The following is a 22,627-nucleotide window of genomic DNA, read 5'->3' as shown; positions in this document are numbered from 1 at the left end:
ATTAATGGACGCGTCTGGTGTTATTCCACGTCTTTCCTTATCATCCTCAAAATCTGTGTAGACAGTACGACCAAAACCTACGTTAATCTTAGTTTATTGTTTATATGCTAAATTATTTTCTATAGCTTGGCACTGTTAATGTCAGCAAATGTTACTCAAATAGTTGTAAATATGAATTAGTTGGGGACTATTTTGTGCTGTGCAATAATTCACATTTGCTGGCAATAGTGAATGAAATGAATCAAAATCAGCTACAGTGTGTTTGTTCAACGAAACTAAGGAACAGGAATGTCCAGTCATGATATGAAACCTGTCAGCAGAATCAATTCATATTTAGTGTTGGTCGTATCCTGCCGTTGTTGGCAATATGAAGAGTACAGAATGTTGTTTGCCTTCATGGTTTCATTTCACCATTTATTGCCTTCATGTTTAAAAATGACATGGTGTTGCTTAAAAATTCCAGCAGCACTGACACATTTCACAACCTATAGATTAGGGACATTTATATACAATTTTATAATATGACATCCAAGTCTGAATTCTGTTTAGCGATGATAGAAATTAAAAGAAATAAAATGTAAATCATGCACAATGCACAAAATATCACCTACACCAGATTCCATCAAAATCTCACAGAGGGAATATGTATTATTTTCCAAAAAAGCCATGGGCGCGTCGTGTGGTGTTACTTCGAACATTACACTTCTCTCCGTCCTCATCTCACCGTCTCCACCTTCATGTGGTTATAGTAATACTGAAGCCCCTGGGTTCTGCTTAATTAAAATACATCCTTTTTGTGTTCCCCTCCGAGCCCACTGATAGAATAACTATGCAATGGGGTTGGCTCCTTGAGGAGTTAGCCAATGTTGTGTCAGGCAGCCACTCACAGCTAAATCAACAGAAACCTGCAAGGAGACAGAGAGAGAGAGAGAGAGAGAGAGAGAGAGAGAGAGAGAGAGAGAGAGAGAGAGAGGTGAGGGAGCGACATGGGGGGGATCCCGCATCGTGTAAACCCTTAGCTTTTCACACTGAGCGGCGTTTTCATGCTAAGCTCCGAGCTTGAACTGAAATCCTCTCACTTATCCTCAAATCCAAGATGAAATACTGTCAGATGTAGCGTGATCCAGGGCATCAGGTGGGAGACTGACAGGCAGGGCGAGTGGCCGATACTGGAAGAGTGTGTGTGCTCGTGCATGTGGAGGACGAGCAGGGGAGGAGGGGGAGATACGGTGAGGGGGAGGAGATTTAATACACTGATTCGTCAGAGGCCGAGTGAGTGACTCACGTCGGCTTGATGCCTGGTAACCAAGGACACGGTGGAGAATTAACCGCGTGAACTACGCTGTACTGTCCTTAACGAAGTTTTACACTTTCAAACCTATAAACCTTCAAGTTTTAATTCGTCCGTCTGTGTATTTTAAAAGCTTGGTCTTTTACAGCACGTCTCTGCATTCGATTAAGAGGAAGAACACTGGACATGGCAACAATGCGCATACTAGGTGTAATTTTGGGAGCTGTGTACGTTCTGTAGTCGGATGTGTTGTGTGGGCTGATATTTGGAGGGCGTGTATGTCCCTCATCTCTGAATAGCTCTAAGGCACAGGCGGGAAATGGAGTCCTGGCATTTTGTTTTGCATCAGTGCTCCTCTTTATTAGAGAGGAACAAAATCGGCATAGAATAATAATTGGAAAATTGTAAGCTTGCTTTCATTATAATTAGCGCGATCGCAGGATGCAATAATCCAATTATTTTACTTAAAAGCAAGTTCCCTCATCCCTCTGCAATGTGTTGCAGGATGTGTAACCTCATCCCACACCGACGTGCCGGTGGAACGGCAAACTCTGCCTCTCCCCGACTTCTCTCCCCCTCGTACATGTAAACACCAGCATGCTTGAGTGTGCTCAGACAGCTGAACATACACTGACATATGAACACCATTTAGGGGCCAACAGACGTGCACGTATACACACACACACACACACACACACACACAGACGCGCACGCACCTCAACAACATACAAATAATTGAGTAAGATTTGCTGGTACATTAAGTTTAATGTGTTTGACATTTGGAGCGGGAGGATATGGTAGGCATGAAGTGGAGTAGCCGCGCCGCGTCTTTCTTCAATCAGGGCACCGCAAGGGCTTCGTTTTACAACCCAGACGCCAACCGGGGCCCGTCAAAGCTAATTAGGGCTGTTGCAAATGGATGCAGGTCATGGCTTTCAGCGGATTGGTCCGCAGAGGGGTCACCAAAGGTCAACCCTCCAGTATGGAATGATATAAACAATCATCTATAGACCACAAACCAATCAATCCCTTTTAACACTATCCACTTCCTGGTTGGCTGCTCTCAGAGGTCAGGGGTCAATGTACAAAAAGACAACTGAGCCGGTGAGTTTGGGAGTGGGAAGCACATACTACTGATCTATTTATTTATATTTGAGCAAATCAATACATTAGCAAAATATCAAAGGTATTGTAAAAAAAAAAATGGTTTATAAAGTGGTTATTTCTTTCTGTGGCTGCCTGTATATTATTTATTATTACGTTTATTCATTCTTTTTTTTTTTTACTTTTTATTGTTATTTTTTATTGTTATTTTACTTTATTCTTTTTTAAAACATCAGAGCTCAGAAAATGTTTTTTTCATGCACTCTATAGCAAATAAAAAGAGAAAAGATGTAATCGTCTGCAAACATTTTGTTTTTTCCCCCTTCAGTTAAAACCATACATCAACATATTTTTATAAAGCCACTTGAACAGCAACACAAAGTTCTGCAATTAGCCGAGCGGAGAGAGAAAGGACAGAGCGACTGAGAGAAAGAGGGGAGGAGGAAGGTGGTGGGGTGCTGGGGGGGAGATGGAAACCAACGCTTGAGGAATTGAATTACCAGAGCCTTTTCTCATTATCATTTAGCCATCTTTTATGGCCCACCAGTAAGAGATGATGTTCCCATGACCCGGCACAATACACAGACATATTATTCAATCCTGCCGCGATGAAATTCCTGCAAATAAAACCTTTGTGCTGGGCAACAGCTAATTATTTGACAGATTGGCCCCCTTCTGGCTCAGGTTACAGTGTGGAGTGGCCATGTTTTTGCCCCCCCCCCCCCCCCACCCCTTGCACCACCAGCACTCACCCACTCTCCCCCAGCCCCAGTGCAAAGAGGGGCCACTTTGAGAAAATCCCAGAGGGCCTCATTCTTTTCAGGAGATTATATATTTCAGCCCCCCTCCTTCTCCCTTCCTCCTCTTCCCAACCATCTATCCATCCAAAATCAGGGGAGCGTGGTGTGTTTGTGTGTGTGTGTGTGTGTGTGTGTGTGTGTGTGTGTGTGTGTGTGTGTGTGTGTGTGTGTGTGTGTGTGTGTGTGTGTGTGTGTGTGTGTGTGTGTGTCAGTGACAGCAGTCATTTCATAGTTTAAAGGGTGTTCTCAAGCAGAAATATTTAATCTTCCCACGGAAATAAAGATGGTGGTAGAGACTGGGAGAGAGAGAGAGACAGAGAGACAGAGAGAGAGAGAGAGAGAGAGAGAGAGAGAGATCTGAAAAACAAACCATGTCCAATATGTGTTGTGTTACTCTGTATTTATACTACTTTGAAGATTTACTTTACCTATGCATCTTGTGTGTTTTTCCATAATACCAAATTAGAGAGTGAGGAACATTAACGGATTAAAGTTTTGGGTGGGCATGCCTTTGGCATTGATTCAGTCCACTAATAACAAGAGTTTGTCATTAGTGTTCGGACATGGACCACCAAGATAAATGCCAACACATGTTTAAATTATCTGGAGAGTAATGGCGCTCTCCTTCAGCCCTTTCCCTCCCCATAAAGGTCCCTTGTTGACTCGACTGTGCAGACATTTTGAGTTATCAGTGCAGGTTTAATCTGTTGCTTATTTTGCACCCATGCAGATGCTATAATTCAAGAGGGACTGTGCATTAAAAGAGGTGAAAACTAAACAACTCATTGAAATAGTGTGAGGGAACGCCACAGGGGAACAATGAAATTTAACTCATGCACTTTTCAAGCTTTTGAGTAAACTTCATAAAAAATACGCATATAAAAAGTATGGATTTTTTATATAGAATGATTGACATAAAAAAAATCTGTGATATTAAAATAATTGTGTTTTTTTTCTATCTCTCTCTATAAGATGATTCTCAGTTTTTTATCATCACCACTATTGTCCTGATATATTTCTATTCAAAATATTATTTTTATTTACTTCAGTCGACATAATATTCAACATAGACATATTCTTATTTTTGGCCCTGATTCAGACTGTGAAAGTGTAAAACTGAAACTAAAAGTCAATGTGAATTATTTTAATCCTGAGTGCTTTTAAAACCAAAACACTTTTGTGTACAGTCGAGAACTAAAACTGGGAACTGCTGCTTTTAGCATTTCTACTGCGTTATTGGAAATTGGCATAAGTGAAAATTACAAAAATAAGGAATTGATATCATATAATGAAACAAGTGAAGATGATTTACAGTAATGTAAATGTACAGGAAACGTGTGACTGCATGGCGTATCACACAACTTAAATGCTTAAATTCTAAAAAAAATATAAGCAATCCAACACATTTGTCTGAACAATCTCAATCCCAACTGAGTTTTCTCCTCAAAAACTTGACAATCTAACACCTTCGCATGGTCATTCTACACCTACTTGCGCCTGCGGCCGTCGAATGCTTGCCGGGCTCCGGTTTGCGTGTCTGGGATGCCCGACTACTGTGTTCACCTGGCATGAACCCAAGCGAGCGGAGCCTGGAGTATTCATTGCTCAACCTGGGTGAAGGTCATGGAGTCCAGCCCTTCCCCGCTCTGCTCCCCAATGAGCAAACATATGGTCACGGAGCACCTTGAAACATGTTTGGGTGACCACAACTACTTGGCCGAAAGAGACAGAGGCGTCAAAGGAGGTTCGGGCTCACCTTGCTAAAGCAGAACAAGGATAAGGAAGGGAGTACGAGGCTGCCAACGACAGCGGACATCGTTCACTAGTTGCGCACGCACAGGAAACCCCATGTGGAGTCACCCATCTAGATATAGTGGCGAGAAAAAAAAGCTACCTTCTAGGTTGCCTCTTCTCCTCCCTCGTTTCTGTTGATATAAATGTGTGTAATCATAAGGTACAATATCATCGCCCCGTTGTTCAAACAGCCAAGCCTCTAATCGCTTCCATGTTTCCTCAGTGTTAAGCTCATTAGTGGGTGACCTAAAGGCATGTAGGAAACAAAGACTAGTGAGAAATACACACAAAAAAAAAAAAATCTTTGGATAATGGCTGCGTGCTGTTTTGAGACAGTAAAAACAAACAGGTCTGCGGCTTTGATAATGAATATGCTGTAAACATCGGCTCCAGAGTGTGAGTTTATCGCAAACGTCCAGCTTATAACCTGACGTGCGTGCTCTCTCATGTACGGTGTGCACGCCTGGCATTGAGCCTGCGTGTGTGTGTGTGTGTGTGTGTGTGTGTCATTGCCTGTGTGTGTTTGTCTTTGGGCATGATGAGGGTGGAGGGTGTGTGGTGTCGAGGAAGATGACTTGCCGTTAGACTTTGTGAATGGGACGTGAGAGTGTCTGGCCCAGGTGGCGACTGGAAGGCCGACTTCATTAGCCTTAAAGAGGAAACAAAGGAAGATGCCTTGTAAAAAAAAAAAAAAAAAAAGTGCCATCCCTCATCTGCGAGGCCACCGCCTGACACATTAGGAATCTGTATGCTCAATTAACCACTGGCAGGCTCATTTTTCCTCTCCCTCCCTCTCTCTCTCTCTATCTCTCTCCCTCTCCCTCTCTCTCCTTCGCTCTCGATCCAACACAGCAAGCCAGTACAAACACACTGGACTGGACTCAACGCATGTTTATGAAGTTCATGTTTAGTATGATTTGCATTTAAAGGTCATACAAACTTGAGAATCTTCTTTTTATGTGGAATTTATGTTAAAAAAAAAATGTTTTCTTTTTGATACTTGCAGAAGATTTGCAAAATTTTGCTGATTGTCACTATTAATGCTTTCAAATCTCTACAAATTGTACCACTCTCTCATTGCAGAAGGAAGAGGATCAGATGTCAGGACAGGACAGGAAGTAACCACAAACACATCTCACGCTCCCAAAGTCCGATCCACACGTGAGTTCTGTTATCGGAATGTTTCACTGAAGCGTGCTCGGTAATTTACGGGGCATTTTTTACATCGTAAATGTACAGAGATGGCAGATTCCACCGCCAGTTTTCTTTTTTTGTCTAACTCAGTCACACGCAGACAAACTCCAACCCCAACGGACACTGACGACTCAAGTGACAATGAATCAGATTTCCTGCGGCTTCCTCTGCAGCCACAAAAGGCTTCGCACAGCTTCGTTCGCATTGGCAGCAGTAAAGCCAGGCACCTGTGTACACCTGTGTCTATCTCCAGGGTTTCTGACCTGATTGAGTGCAATCAGGGACATGGGGCACACCTGGGCCCAGTGTGGATATAAAAGCCAGAGCAGCAGCACCAGCAGCCTTTGGTTGGCACATCTCCTCTCAGCACATACCGCTCTGTTGTTGCTTTAGCTTTCTTTTCCTTGCGTTATCCACACAATCCATTTGTACAGACTTTCATCATGACTGATTTTACAGATTCCTCTCATTCTTACTCGTTTTGACTTACTTTTTGGTAAATAAATCCCCTTTATTTTCTAAGTATACCCTCCCATTTTTTTATCACAGTTTTATAGCCTGGCTGTGACAAACGGGCTGCGTGAAATTGAGTTCCTCTTTAATGAGCGCTGATAAAATGCACCATTAAGCAAATTTGTCATATACACGAAAGCGTGTCAAAACATCATCTTTATACGGGCCACGGTCTGACCCCAGTCCTCCCCTTTCATCGACGTGAATGTGCACACAAGCATCCCCACAGCCATTGAACATGTTGCCTTTCCAAACATTCCCTCTCTTGAGCTGGATGGCAACCTGAGGATCCTTATCTTCCCACGGACCTCCTGTGAAAAATGACTGAGTGGACCTGGCTGAGGTGGGGGGTTTTGGGTGGTGGTGATGGTGGGGGGGGGGCAGGGGGGGAGTCGCCGTGATACGCGTCAGTCTTTGATTAACGAGTTGAGCGAGACACTCTTTAAAATCACAGGGGTCACGGCTTGGGAGGCCTCCATCCAACACTTCGCCACACTTCACAGGTCCAACTTCTCTTTAATATCGGACCCACCCCTTTCTCTCTCCTCTGTCCCCCTTCCCTCCCCCCCTCCCCTTCCGTGCCTCTCTTTTGAGGTCTATCAGAGAGATGAAAAATGGCATGCAGCTGGCCGAGTACTTCCTTCCTCTTGTCGGGGGTCAACAGTTCACTGTGCTGATGGAGACCCTCACACCTTCATTAATAAGAGCACCCCTGCACTCACACAGGTCTCTTTGCTGCATCACTGGACGGATCATCACTCCTACCCTTTTTGTCTGGATGTTACATTCCTCCATTTCTGCATACGTTATTGATTATTTTGCTGATGACTGGCAGCTGCTGTTTTTTTTCATTCTTTTTCAGGTTTATAGCTGCAGAAGTTGAACATTGAATCCATGTTGGGCAATGTTGTTTAATTCCCGATGATAAAAGTACGATGGCGCACTGTAGGGGGAAAAAAAGCCGGGAGAGGTTGGTAATATTCCGAGAAAAATGTCACACGTTTGCTACTTTAAAACTAGCAAATTGTTGACTTTATATGGTAGAAAATTTGCTACTTTATAAAGTTGCAGATTTGCTACTTTATTACGATGCTAACAACCAGCATTTATGCTAGCTAAAATGCCATGAATGTCGCATTTATTTTTCTAATTAATACATCACATCCTGTGACGCCTTGCTAAGGTCCTTAGGGTGACGGCTGTTGATGGTTATTGTTGGTTAGTTTTATATGGGCCAAATTGGGTTGGGGTAAATGCTAGCGGTAGCTTTCACTTGTTGTCATAGCAACGCCATCGTAGAAAAGCCATTTTTCTTTCTTTTTTTGACATATTATGTCAAGAATATTGAGATAGGACAATATAAAAACATTTTGAACATGCTCATGGCTTTTGAATAAAATTATCACATTATCATCACTCATTGTATATGATTTTGTGTATTTATATAAACAGGGATATTGTGATTTTCTTTTCTTTTTACTGTCAACATCAGTTGCTCCCTTGCATGTTTGGGTCAAACCAGTTGGTTAGTTTGGGTTTAAAAAGCAACACAGCCTCCAGTGGCCACTAATGGGACTTTAAGACCTCTTGAAAGAGTCAATGACTAAAATAAAACATTTCCTGAATAAGAATCTAATGGCCCAACTGTTGAGAATGAATTGTACTCTGAAATAAACGTTTCTGCTTTATTGACAGTGAGTAAGAGAATGGATTGACAGCAGAGTAGTACGCTCAAATAGTGGTGCTAATCATAATGCTGAGGTAGCCTCGTTGAGCTGCTAATTACCTCCATTATGAAGATGCAGAGTGGCTGATCAGAGGAGCCTATACGTGTTTGTGTCTGTGTACACTCGTGTGTGTGTGTGTGGCTGTGTGTGTGTGCTGGTCTGCGGCGATTAAGAGGAGGATTAGCCGTCCATCCTGAGGAGGGAGGCGACCAGGGGGTACGGGGAGAGAAGAGGGGGAGGGACATGGTGGTGTTGTAGGGAGGAGGGGGGGTGTCCCCCTCCTGGAGATGAGCCCTGACCTTCTCATTTCATCCTCATTAGTATCTCATGTCAACAGAGCACCCACTCCTTAATCATCTGCTATCATCCCAGGCCTACACACACACACACACACACACACACACACACACACACACACACACACACTTGCATGGGCTACCTTTACAAACATTATTTAAAAAATGGAAAACTAATTCATATGAAGCATGAAGTGATTCACCCTGTATTAGAAACACCATCTCAGCCCTACTGACTGAAACGTTCCTAAAATAAATCAAATGATTTCTCCCTTTTTATTAATTTCCGTAAGAAATCCAACAGCGTATTTGTCGGGAGTACGCCTAAAGGACGGCGCGGTGGACAGCAGCAGCACGGCGGCGTGGCAGAGGGTGGGCTCGTCTGTCTGTGTCGGCCTCGGTGCCACGGAGGCCCCAGCAGGGTCGGGGGGGTTGGTGGCGGCGGCTCAGGGTGCCAGCACAAATGAGCTCCATTCATTTCCCCACTTCGGCATATGGTGGCCCATTGTCCTCGGCCGCAGAGGCAGAAGTGATGCAATTTGTTGGCATGTCCTGTCATTTCACAAACTGTCCGTCCCACTGAGGCCAGCAGAAGACAAGCAAGGGCAGCTTGTTGTTTCACCCCCTCCCCTCCGCACCATAACATGAAACGGTGGCAGACCCCACACATTATACCGGCATATGTAGTAAATATTTTTGATGAACAGAAGAATAAAGCAGCATCAATCGGAGTAAATCTTCCAGGAGATTATAACAATACAGTATCTGTGTCAATCCCTGTTGTTTTCAGGTTATAACACAAGCTAATCCTTATTTACAGAATAAGATTTAGTCTGATTAAGACATGATAGTCTCCTTATTTGCGTCATGTAAATACATGTGCTTCAGCAAAACAACGCATATGTAGAAAAACAACAAAATACAGCACTTGACAATTAAACCAGAACCAACACAGACAGAATGAAGAGTGAAACTCTGATTTATGAGTGAGAGTGAACTGGGCAGCCCACCCCCGGCCTGTTCCTGATTTCACTATGCCAAGCATGAAGCTACCGTCTGATAGGAGAGGGGAAGGAGTCTCGTTTAACTTCCTGAAAAAAAAGCAAACTTTTGACATGAGGTGCACATTGTAACCAATGCAGCAGCAGAAAGCAAGAAGTGTCTAGACATGACTGCATTTAGGTCAGACGGAGGAAAACATATGATCGCACAGTCACGCACCAAACGCTGGTAGTGTATGGTGTTGACAGGCGTTTGGATCACCAGGTCAAAAGTCACTGAACCCATTCCACACTTGGACGTGGTGTGTGTGTGTGTGTGTGTGTGTGTGTGTGTGTACTGCATCCCTGCTTCATGCCGTGATTTCACTCAATACTGGCTGTGTTAGTTGGAGGTGTGGTGTTCATTGTCCGCGCAGCGTGAAACCACACCCTGCTCCCACTCTCACGCGTGCACACATGCGCGCTCTCCCAGCGTGCGACGGAAACGTGGGCTTTTTTTTCTCCCACCGAGCTCCCGAGAAAGGAAATCAACAGAGAGGGAGCACCGTCAGAGAGAGGAGTCAACTTCGTTTCGGCCGCGCCGAAGATTGATGACGTCGGCCGCCGTTTTCAGTGGGAGTGAGAAGCAAGTGGCCCTCGGAGACTCATTACACCTCAGCAAGATTTGGACAATGGAGTGACACTGCTCCTGATTACCAGATTCATCATTCGTATTGGTCTGGGTGGCTCTTTCACAAATGTCAGCTGGAGAACTGTACCAGAATTAGTCATGCCCCATACTGTTAAAAAAAAAAGGACCTAAGGAAAGAAAGGTCCTCGCAAAATGACATCATGCACTTTTGTTTATTTGTCATAACACATAAAAAGTCAGTTAATCCATCTCCGTCCATCGCACAAACATTTAACCAGGCGAGCTGCCGTTTATTTAATACCCCAATCATACATCCCTGACCTCAATCCTGGCCACACGTTTCTCCCCACCTCCTCCTTTTGTTCTTCCAGTCGCCATCCTGCGCTACTCCAGATCCCTCTCCGGCCCTATCCTTAACCCCATTTGTACCCTCAACCCCCGCCTACACCCCCCCCAACCTGTCAAGGACCGGCTTCCCATGTCCATCAGCGGGTGATGGATGAGGTGGAAGGTCGTCACCCCACTCTCCAGAGTTCACTGATCCTATCAGCCATGCAGACACCTCCAAATCATAGCGGGGGACGTTACTGAAATTATACATTTTAGGGGGAGCAACCTGGAGCAGCGAGGTGCCGCTTTGCAACATTTTGCTTTTCGAGAGTTGTGTCATCAACAATAAGTCATACTTCTGAATTTCAAGGAAACCATGCAGGAGGGATTTTCAAAGTAATGGCATGCTCTAATTTGACTATGTATCCACATATTACGCACTGTTTCCTAAAAAAAAAGAATAAAAATCGATGCAGCACCACCAGAGGCATGCATTCTTCTTCCTTGCCAAAATTGCCTACCTTCATTACCCACAATGCAACCTTGACTGCTAAGTTGGAGCATGGATGAGGAGCAGACCAGGTCTAGTAAGCTCATGTGTTTTTCATTTTTAAGTATATCCTAAATTGTATTTGTGTTTGTTATTTAAACTTCTGCCATCCCGTTTCCATGTCCAAAAGACTTTAATATCGGACCCAGTACAGATTCTGCAGAGAGTATACAAAGTGGCAATAAGACGGGCTACACCAGTAAAGGATTATTCGCTGTGTTAAAATTTTCTAGCGGTGAGAAGTGTGAAGATTTATCGTATTTTCCTTACAACGAGACTTCTTCTTATTAAATAAATATCCGGCACTCAGTAGAAAAATAGAAATGATTTCCTCGAAAGTGATTTTCCGTGAAAACGCAATGAAATTTGATTGCACCCTGGTATAAACTAGTGCAGTGTCTCACCCCTGACTGACCTTAAATTGCCTCTTGGTGCCGATGGCGCTCTTGGAAAAACAGTAGTCCTATTGGCTCATTTCACATGTGTCCTGGTAAATAAAGCTATAGGATATAGTTGGAGCTTCACTCAGACCTGGATACGCCAGTTTTCAAGCAACAGAGCTCATGGCAGCCCAACGGGGCTGTGTTTTCACTCACTCATATCATTCAGTCCAAGGAGAGTGGTACACTATAAATACACAAGAAAAAATAAACAATGCACAATAGTGTCAAGCCCCGCCATTGACAGGGGGCATACATCAATGTTATTTCCCGCTTTTGCAAAAATACCTAATTCCCCTTATTTAATCAAGCGTCTCCTTGCTCGGGCCCCTCCGGCTGATTTATGACACCTGCTGCCTTTATGAGTACCTGTTTCATTTTCTTGTCTCTGCTCTGACACCTAAAGTGATAGGAATTTTATGCTTTTGATAACAATATGAGTTTCACTTTGGTCCGGAATTCATGGCCCTGTCAGTGGCCAATAAATTACCTTGGCGAAAAACATTCACAAGCTTCCATAACAAAGCATCCACCCAATGGGATTTACCTTGGGACGGTAGCAAAGAGGATGGAGCTATTAATAGAAAAAAAAAGAGGGAGAAGGGGGGCAGGGGGGACGACACAGGAGGTGACGTCTATCGGAGGAATGCAGGATCATAGTAAAAGGTCATGTCAGCGAGAGTGGAAGTGCAAAATGTTTTTCGTGACACCTCGTCAGGATTCATAATTGGTGTGCTGTCATATGAGCGTTTTGATAATGTCACATGAACATAAATGCCACGCTTTGACACACTGTTCTTCTGCTATGATGAGTATGTACAGCAGGGGAGCTCGGACACTTTCATGTTAGTAAAAAAATCATTACAGGTCATGGACCCCCATTTGACGTTATCCCAAGGCCACAGTGGTGAGAATGTCTTTGTGGCTGTTGCTTTCGGCTACGCTTGCACGACAACGGTCTCGCTTAAAACAGGAACGTACTTCCTTTGAGTTTTGTTTAGATGACATTGTTTTGAAAACGATCCGCATGCACACAGATTTGAAAAGTAGTACGCATGCCATGCAAGTAGTTGGCGGTGATAGCTGATAGTCCATAGCCCTTCCGGTACATCTGGTGATCCTCAATAAAGCTTTGTTTTCTCAGCGCAGTGGGGAAGTGGTCTTGCTGGATGGATGGGTCAACACAACATTGTATTTAACATGGGAGGCCGCTGTGTGTGTTTAATAATTGTATTATTATCACTACAATGAAGGTTGCTTAACCTTCCCATGGTAGGAATTTTAACGAAAACCATTTTTTTCCAAATCCTAATACATTGAGTTTACTCTAAATCTAATTGCTTTTGTTGAAGTTCCTTCTGTGCAAATCAAAAACAAACATTAGTAATAGCATAACAATTCTAAGACACATTCGTATTCCACCAAATCAACCACGACTGAAATTTTAGGGATTATAATTTGGTGAAATGTGCAATTATTTTGCTCTAGACCCTTTCAGAACCCCCTGAAATAACCAATCAAGAGGCTTGTCATGCTTACTGTAAGAACAGAGCTCAGGTTTCCTCATCCATCCATTGGTAGCATCCAGTCGCTTTGTCCCACAAAACCAGCTCACCCACCCACGCCTCCAGGACCCCTGAGCCGGAGCCTCTGTCCAATCTGTCACTGGTTGTACAAAAAAAAATGTGTGAGAAAGTCATACACCAAAAATTCTCATATACATATGAAAAATTATCTCCTGAATGGGGCCCCCAGAGGCGTTAGATAGATTTATATTGACACGTCACACATTCCATTGACAAATTAGCCCTTTCTGCGTTGTTGCCAAAAACCCGCCGGTTACCTTGACGATGACATTAAAGCGAGTGAAAGTGGCTCTTTACTTGTGATATAGTCAAACAAAGATGACGCACTGTACCCGCCAACCAAATCTAAGGAATAGGAAGTAAAATGTCAAGCATTTCAAAAGAAAGCTGCTGTAAACTGTGGTTACGGAGACTATAACGAATCACTGCCCGCCCCCAAAGGCCTCTTTGTCCCAACCCCTCCTGGTCCTCACTTACTGAATATTATGGGTCTGAGTGAAAGGAAGGAGAGAGAGATGTTTTTTTGTGTATCCCCACTTGAGCCCTGTGTGTGTGTGTGTGTGTGTGTGTGTGTGTGTGTGTGTGTGTGTGTGTGTGTGCGTGTGCGTGTGTGTGTGTGTGTGTGTGTGTGTGTGTGTGTGTGTGTGTGTTTGGCAGCGGGGCCTTGAAAGAGCGCAAAGAAAATAAAAGGCCGGGTCACAACAAGCATTCCGTGCTAAAGGAGTGTGAACTGGCACAGATTTCTTGGCATGGACACAATGCATGGTGGGATGGCAGCGCCCAGGAGCCAACCTGACAGAAGACAGAAGCTGCTTGGGGCCAGACCAGCGTCTCGGTGGGGCCACAGAAGAAGACGGGAGGGACACCAGATCAGAAGCAGAGGGGAAAATTGAGACAGATTTTCTTGCAGGTGTTGAGATAATAGGCGGACAAATGATCCAATTGTCGGAGCGTTTTGGGGTCGAGTGGGGGAGGGGCTCGGATGGGTTGGCGTGGAGGTTCAGAGATCACAGGAGTAGCAGGATTTGAATTACAAAGGCGAGCAAGCTGATGTATGCAAACCTGGAAACCATGGCAGACCCGGGAAGTCTTTCATATCTGCACAACTCATCATCCACTATGTGACTGAAACCGCGGTCATATGTCTTATCCAATGTGTTCAAATATGCAATAAAATATCAAAAGATCTACTCACTGCACTGGCATAACATTTTTTACATTCCTGTTGACTTTGGAGGTCACATGACATTTCTTTGGACGCCACTGTGGGGTTGACATAATTGCAATTTCATAACAATTATTGGAAGGGTTGCCATGAAATGTAATATACTTTCATGCTCCCCTTCAGGATCAATTGGCCAAATCGATTGGTCAGAATTACTGTTTGTTCAATACTTTGCTTTATGACATATAATACCAGCAAAACTAACAACGTTCCCATCAGCCTCATGTGTACATTATGTTCAGTGCCAATTAGCAAATGTTAACCTGCCTAGCCATGACATCGCTATTTTTGGCATGTTGTAATGCTGCCATTAGCATTTAGCTAAAATTGCAGCTAAAAACAACACATGAACAGCCCCACAGATCTGCTAGCATGGCTGCAGACTCTAACTGCGTACAGACAGACAGACAACTTTACGAGCGGTGCAGTTCAGAAACAATGACGGGACGAGACAAGAATTCTCCTTGGGTGAGTTCTCAGCGGAGCAAGGAGTTTTTAAAATGAATCACAATGTTTCATGGAGCCGTGTCCGTCTCCAACGCGCCTGTTGATGTTCAATAGAAATGTCCACTGACTAAATTCAAAAAACAAAAATGACATGTTTGATGTGCATATAAGCACTGGGGGCTCTGTTATTTTACAACAGCCTGATTCTGGTTACAGTATGTCACTTTTTTTTTTAAATACCATTCCTGAATGGAAAATCAAATGACCAGAAGACACACTGGAGCACTTTCTATTGCTTTCTTATTACATGCTAAAGCAGCGTATTCATACGTTACAGGTGCGGACCTTTTAACACAGGAACACATTTACACACATCCTAATCAACGAGCTGCACTTTAAATGATTCAGAGACACGGCTCGGCCCTATCCATATTCTCTGGTGAGAGAAGCCAGGATATATTTGGAACATCACACTTTTAAGTGCGTGAGCTGCAACTCCCCTGGGTCATTTTCTGCTCTGGTCTTAATTGAGAGTGTTCTGGAAAAATCATTACTATATTAATGATTTAACACAAAGTAACTACCTGCTTTTTTCCAGGAGGAAAGGGAGATTTGCTTCGAATCAATACCCATGCACGCTCATTATAAGGGGGGTAAAGTTATAGTAATTAGGCAGACACCAATAACTTTTTAATGATCTTTGTTTTTAATTGCATATTATCGGGTTGCACAGTCTGTGTGTTTATACCCAAATATAAGATAATGGTGAGGGGAGAAGTAGATTAAAGAGAGGAGGCACCTGCAAGGTTTTTTACCTCGGCAACAACAACAGCACTGATAGTCTACGGCGAGCATGGAGGAGGAGGAGGAGGAGGAATGGAAGCATCTTTTCTTTTCTTTGGTGCATTCTCTATCAGTTTTCCAGTAATGTGCCTAATGGTGTGTGTGCATTGTGAAATAACACTTCCCTTCCTGCTGTCTATTAGGGTGAGGAAGTGAAAGGACTGTCGCAAAAAAAAAGGGGTGTGAGGAAGTTCAAAAGTAGAAATCAAAACATTAATATGAGAGTTGAATCACGGGGTGACAATCACACACTTCCTTAAAGGATGCCAGGTGAAGTGAAAATTACCGACACTACAGTCTCGGCTGATGTAACCTCTTATCAAATGAGTGCAGTCTTGTGGACATTTACATTTAGTGCATTTTGCAGACGCTTTTGTCAAAAGCGACTTACAATAAGTACATTTGTCGAAAGAAAGAAACCATAACATATCATTACCGATAAAGTAAGAAAGAAAAAATAGAAGTAAGTGTTGGGTCCTCATCTGAGTAAAGTTGTAGCTGTTCAGCAAGTATGCATTAAGTACAACAGTGCTGATTGATTGATTTTATTTAAAAAAAAATATGAAACAGCAACCTGAGCCATACATTATATAAATAAAAAATAGTCAGGGATGACACAATAAAGCCCTAAGGCTTATTTCCATTGTGGTACCTATAGCACTTTGCTATGATCAAAGTGCTATAGGTAAGAACATAGAAGTGCTTTTTTTTTTTGTGGAAGTCAGGCTATGTAGAGTCCAGGTGAAGTCTGAACAGGTGAGTCTTGAGCCTTTTTCGGAAGATGGCAAATGACTCTGCTGTCCTGACATTAGTCAGGAGTTCGTTCCACCACTGAGGACCAGAACAGAACAGAGAAGAGTCTGGACTTTGCTGAGCGACATTTGTTTGATTTCAGTGATGGTGGTACCAGCCGGCCAGCTGAAGTAGAGGAGCGAAGTGCTCGCGTTGGGCCATGAGATTTGACCAGTGTTTGAAGGTAGACGGGTGCCGTTCCATTGGTGGCCTTGAAGGCCAGTGCCATCGTCTTGAATTGGATGCGTGCTGCAACAGGGAGCCAGTGGAGGTCACGGAGGAGGTCACATTGGGGAATTTGGGTATGGATTGTGTGTCACTGTGTTTGCAGTGTTGGGCTACGAGCGGGGTTCCTCGTTTCAACTACTTTTTCTCAATAGCGCGGCGGCGTTGGTGCTTTCTGAACCAAATAGCTTAGCTCTTTTATTCATCTGTCGTGAGGGAACGTCCACACGCGAGCCACAATCTCCCAAGCAGGTCACCTCGATGTAGCTCTATAACGTTTACTACTTTTTCCATGTTGCTGTAGCTTAGCGTGCTCCACTTCAGTGTGATGAAGCTTAATTTTCTCTAGAGCAACTGGTAGCTTAGCTCGCTAAACTTGTCCAACACTGTGTGTTTGTGTGTGTGTGTGTGTGTGTGTGTGTGTGTGTGACTAGAGAAGTGCGGTTTTTGCCACAGTGCAAAAAAAAGCTATAAAAATATGAATGAAAATGAGGATGAAATGCAACAGCAATGGATGGCCATCTGTTAGCTCTTAAAGGGGAAGTGGTCTACTCAGTTGTGAGCATCTGAGAGAGAATAGCGAGGGCGGGAGGGAGCGGGATAAATGTGGTGATAGAAAGAGCCCAGGAATGCCAGGCTGGCAATCCAGGACTGCTCTGAATAAGTGAGCCAGCCAAGAGGTTTTTTCTTTTCCTCTTCTTCTAATTCTGCCTGATGCCTTCCTTTACCCCCCGCCCACCCCGCACTCGCCTCCCTCCCTTCCTCCCTGGGCCCGTCCTCTCTGGCCCGCTCCCCGAAACTCCACGGCAGATTGTCGATTCAATGACTCCCCTGTCAGGTGATTATCTAGGAGCTTTAATGTAATCTTCCACTCACACGTACCATATTTCAATTACGACTGCCATTGTGGAACAAGCTGCATATTCAATTCACCAATCGCCCCGCAGTCGCCGCAACAATGTCAACTGTAAAAGAACGCCAGCTGAAGGCAATTATGCATGTTTTCAGAGCCAATTATGATCGCTCTCACGGCGGCGGTTATGCCACGAGCAAGGGAGTGTTCAGAAATTTTTAATTTAATGACAATATGCTCGTGGTAGGCTTCAGCATGCCGCCCCAACTCCCAGGCCTGCCATCGCGGCATCCACAGAGGGAACCATTAAGGCAGATAGGAGAAGATTATGGTCTCTCTCAAGGGCCACACTGGGAGCAGGGGGAGGGTCTCAGCAGTGCAGGGTAGATGGCATCCACTCATCCTCTCCGCAGGATCCCAGCTGGCAGGGCTGAGTCCAAGTTAGAGAGGCAGGCTGGTTAGCTCGTCTTCCAGTTTGGACTATGCCTGCAGAGGGAGCATTAAGTCACACATTCACGCAGCGGGCTTCCTGCCTCCGTGTTTCTGAGAAGCAGGCTCAACACCATTCGGTCTGAAAGCTTTTTGGAAAAATAGTCTTGACTTGTTTTCGCCTCACGCTGTGAAAACCTGTTCGGATGACAACAATGTTAAGTGAGTAGAGAAAATGTCTGTTTGTCCACGAAAAGCTCACATTTTAAATTACTTTGGATTTAATTTGTCAATGGCCCGAGGTGACTTCTTTAAATTGCTTGTTTTGTCCAACAAATAGTCGAAAAATACAAAGACATTCCATTTAAAATGATGTGAAACAAATATAGATGCATTTTAATATGAGAAGCTGGGAAAGGCTTTCTTTTTCACTTCATAAATTACATCAAATTACTCCAAAAAATAAAAGAACTACTACTTTTAAGCATGTATGAAGTAGTAGTGGAAAATTTTAAACCCACGACAGAATAGTATTTTAGAAGGAAAGACAGATGATCATCAGCCATCAGTAAAGTTCAGCTTCTAGTGATAGAGAAAATATATGGTCCCTCGTTTGAGCTAAAAGATTTAAAAGCTCCATTCTTCAAACAACAGCATGCAGGTTAGATCTGAGCATCCCTCCCTCTCCCGGTGGGATGTTTGTATAAAACCCAGTCAGTTCTCAGGGGTAGAGGTTGACAGGAGAAGACATCGCCCCAGTCCCTGGGAGATTGGCGAACACAACACATATATTAATGCATTAAATGTGTTGACTGTGTTCAGCCCAGGGATGTAGGAGGGAGAGAGAGGGAAAGGTTAGGGGGAAGAAGAAGAAGAAGAAGGAAAAAAAAGCTGTTGTAATGTATGGTGTTGTCTTGTATAGCGTGTCTGGCAGGATGTGTGTGTGTGTGTGTGTGTGTGTGTGTAGGGTGGGGGGGTTGGAGGAGTGTCGGCCAGATTATAAGGCCTGTGGTGAGAGATGAGGGATGGCCGACTTGTAAACAAGTGACAAGCGTCCTGGATGACAATTCCTAATCCATCATAGTGCTGTCAGCGGTGACCGGTGAGGTGACGGACAGGACCCAGGAGAGGGGACAGCTGCTGCACGTCAATCCACATCATAATTTGAAAAGCTTTTTCACATGAGCTGAAAAACAGAGGGAGAGAGAGGAAAGAACTCATACATCCCACTATCTGCCACCTTCTCCTCAATCTGCCTCCCTCCCTCCCTCCGTCTCACTTTTTTCCCTCCTGTCGCTTTCTTCCTTGCTGTTCAGGTTAGACATGATGTACTTTCCTCTTCCCTTTCAGACGGTGAACTAGAAAACAACGGCATCCTTAAACGCATCTTTGCTGATGGGACTATATTCCAATAAAGACAAAAAGAGACTTCACCAAACCTGGATGTGTTCTGATGTATTTGTCCATATTAAATCGTCCCAGTGTTGTGGGAAAGAATTAGTTATCTGAAAAACACAAGTTAGATTTAATAAGATTATGAACATGTCATCGTCACCATATTGACTGATGCTGCTGTATATATATTGTTTTCTTCCTCAGCAGGGTGTCAAACATCATAAGAGTTTTCTGCTTTTTTCATTTGAGCTCACAAAAATGACACAACTCTGAATAAAAGTTTAACCCATGCATTTTGTTGAAATTGACTTTACATCTTTATTGTTTAGAGTCACACAGGCCCCACTGCCATATGGGTAAAAAATGATATAATTAATTACAAATTCAACAATTTTTTGGTCTTTTTTATGTTCTTTTGTTTACTTGCACACAGAAAAAGGTAACACAACAGAAATGACCATAAAGCACTGCACTGTTACTACACTAAATAAGAAAATGTCTCATATTGTTTAATGTAATATGGCCCGTATTCTCCAAAATCAAACGCATCATTAGGTTTAAAAAATGTAATTTTGAGAAAAATAAATTGTTGTTGCACCGCCATACAGATTCAATCACAAAGCACAGGTCGAAGAGGTTTTAGGAAAAGTCTTAATTGAATTTATGGATACAAAAAAGACCGGATGAATGAAGAGAATGGTGACATTTGTGACAATCTGCGATTTATAAAAAACAAACGTATCTTCCCAGATATGTGTTTTTACAATCTCGACTCCAGATATGAAATATTTGTTAATGCCAGGTGTAAAGAGGCCCTATGAGTATTAATCTTCCTCTTGGCGGGCTGATGTAGTCGCCCATGTTGGGTCAAGGCCCTCATTCTTTTCTGAAAGACCCCGCTTCCCTGCCAAACCAGGATTTCCGATTGAGGGGCCTCAATAACAACTTTGATGTGGACGGCGTCCTAGAGGGTGAAGTGAAAGGCAAGGGGGAGGAGGGCCGCACAATGGCCCGACCTTCCTTCTGCATCTGCACAGATCACACTCTAAATGGTCACATTGATGCCGCTTCTTAGCTCTTTGCTGGGAGTCCTGATGGAGCCAACACTGGGGACCGGGACACAGCAAAGCCTGGGCCCCTGCCAACAGACAGGGACAAATTGATTGAGATCAGGCCAGCTCTTATATCATTTAAACCCCCGCACTCACCAGTTAGCCCTGCTTAAAGCGACGCACGAGGAAACGGGAAAGGAAGTGTAAATAGAGGCGCTGTTAAAGCGTGTTCCCCCAAATAAATTATATACGTTTCATAATCAGTTTGTTGTTTCTAACCACGGTTGTCTACTGACTACTCTATATGCACCGCATGTTTTGTGAATTTCTATTCAGTTACATCCTGTAACGCTTCACATAATCAGTGAAAATTTTGGCCTTCAGTGTTGCTGGCTCAGTCTGCAGAGACACTTGTGAATAAATACAACACGACCGCACGCATCGTGCCAGAGGCATTGTCACTCTTAATGATGAAGGTGAAATTAAAAAATCCCTCCAAAACACGTTTTGTTTTTTTTACTTGAACAACTTAATGAAAGGAACTCAGGAAACAGTTAATTTCTATGAAAGTATTTCAAGCCATCGCTGTGCCTTATGAGCGGAAGGTTTATTTTCCCTCTGGGGGCCACATGCAGAGCTGGGTATGTGATGTCATCCGCCTTTGCTAAAATATGTGGACACCTTCTATCTTGTCACGTGCAGTGTTCGGATAGAACAGCTAAATCTGTTTTAATGTTATGCATGTAAAAAAAGAAAAAAGTGTGTGTTTGAATGTTTAAATGCAAGTGAAGTTTTGAGCACTTCCTGAGTTGAACCTGCCACCTTCTGGTCATACATTTTCATTTTGCATCAGTCTCTATAGTGATTTTTCCTGCACGTTTTTAACATTCAACACACAGAGAGGGTTTTTCTCTGTCCTGGTTGTACACTTAAGGTCACGGCATGACAAGAGTGGGAAGAATTAGGGAGCAAAAGGCAAAACGGTTTGTGTCGATTTAAGAAAGAGGGTAATAAGAGGAGGGGGGAGGGTAAAAAAAATCAATAACAACATAAAATTGACTTAGTGCGTGTCATAAAACATAAGTAAGTGCTCTGAGATGGAGAAAACCCGAGTCTCAATTTAATCTGTGCAAAAGCTGCACTGTACAGATGAAGTGATGTGAAGAGAGAGAGAGAGAGGAAAAGGAGGGCGGGCGGGAGGTAAGAGAGGAAAAGAGGAGGAGGGAGGACGGAGCAGCCCACAAGATAGAGAGAGAAAGATACAATAAAATCTAAAGGACAGACACTTAATTGTCATATTAAAGACTCTCTCCAGTGCTCGGCAGAGTGGAAGGTTAGCTCCCATTCATCATCTGGCTAACAGCCACTTGAACGAAATCACAATTAAAATCTGCTCAATATTGTCCCTGGGACGTTTTGCGAGCATTAATTTTTTCCCATTGATTCTCTTCCCCCCATAAATCAGAAATGTTGCGGCGCATGTAATGGTTTATGGAGAAAGGATTATGGTGTTATGAAGCTAATGTAGCAGAACCGCCTCATTTAAACACAGCCTCCCTGGCCGTCTTACAGGGGACAGAGTTATTACACTATTACACAGCCTATCACAAACACAACACACTGACACTGTTTAAAAGCTGCGTGTAATTGGACAATACTGTAGATTTACAACATTTATGATCATAATAGCAGCGTGTTAAAGGATTGGGTTTATTCCCAGCACTTAAAGCACAGGTGGTACTGCTAGGGATGTACATTATGGAGGGAAATTCAGTAATTAAAGGGTCAGTTCGCCAAAAATAATAACAATAATGTTTATCATTTTTATTATTATTATTATTTGTTTTTTATTATTTATTGACCACAAGGGGTATTCAGCTCATATGTTTAGTTTTACTGCCCAGGTTTGAATTCTTACAGTACTGAAAAGTTAATAAAAATAGCTGGTCTCCAACTTATTTCATACATTTTGTGTGCATTCCCAACATCATAAATGTGTCATAGCTCTCTCATCCCTATTTAAAGTGTATTACTATTACTATTTATCTATTAATCAGCAGAGCACATATGGCTTTAATTCTCAGTGTGCTGTACATTCCATGGATGCTA

General features: G+C 43.3%; 1 long non-coding RNA gene across 1 annotated transcript in view; it reads left to right on the top strand.

Annotated features, from left to right (window-relative positions):
* The window catches only part of LOC311024551, a 59,641-nt gene extending 39,955 nt beyond the window's left edge, over positions 1 to 19,686 (top strand). The window contains exons 3-4 of the long non-coding RNA XR_014598312.1: positions 6,073 to 6,150; positions 19,422 to 19,686. This is a non-coding gene — a long non-coding RNA (uncharacterized lncRNA). The remainder of the gene's footprint in view (positions 1 to 6,072; positions 6,151 to 19,421) is intronic.
* Positions 19,687 to 22,627: the final 2,941 nt, after the last annotated feature.

This window comes from Eutrigla gurnardus (assembly GCF_963514095.1).
Source record: "Eutrigla gurnardus genome assembly, chromosome: 14".
Taxonomy (NCBI): domain Eukaryota; kingdom Metazoa; phylum Chordata; class Actinopteri; order Perciformes; family Triglidae; genus Eutrigla; species Eutrigla gurnardus.
Note: the sequence above shows the minus strand (reverse complement) of the source record. Positions and strands in the feature narration are given on the sequence as shown.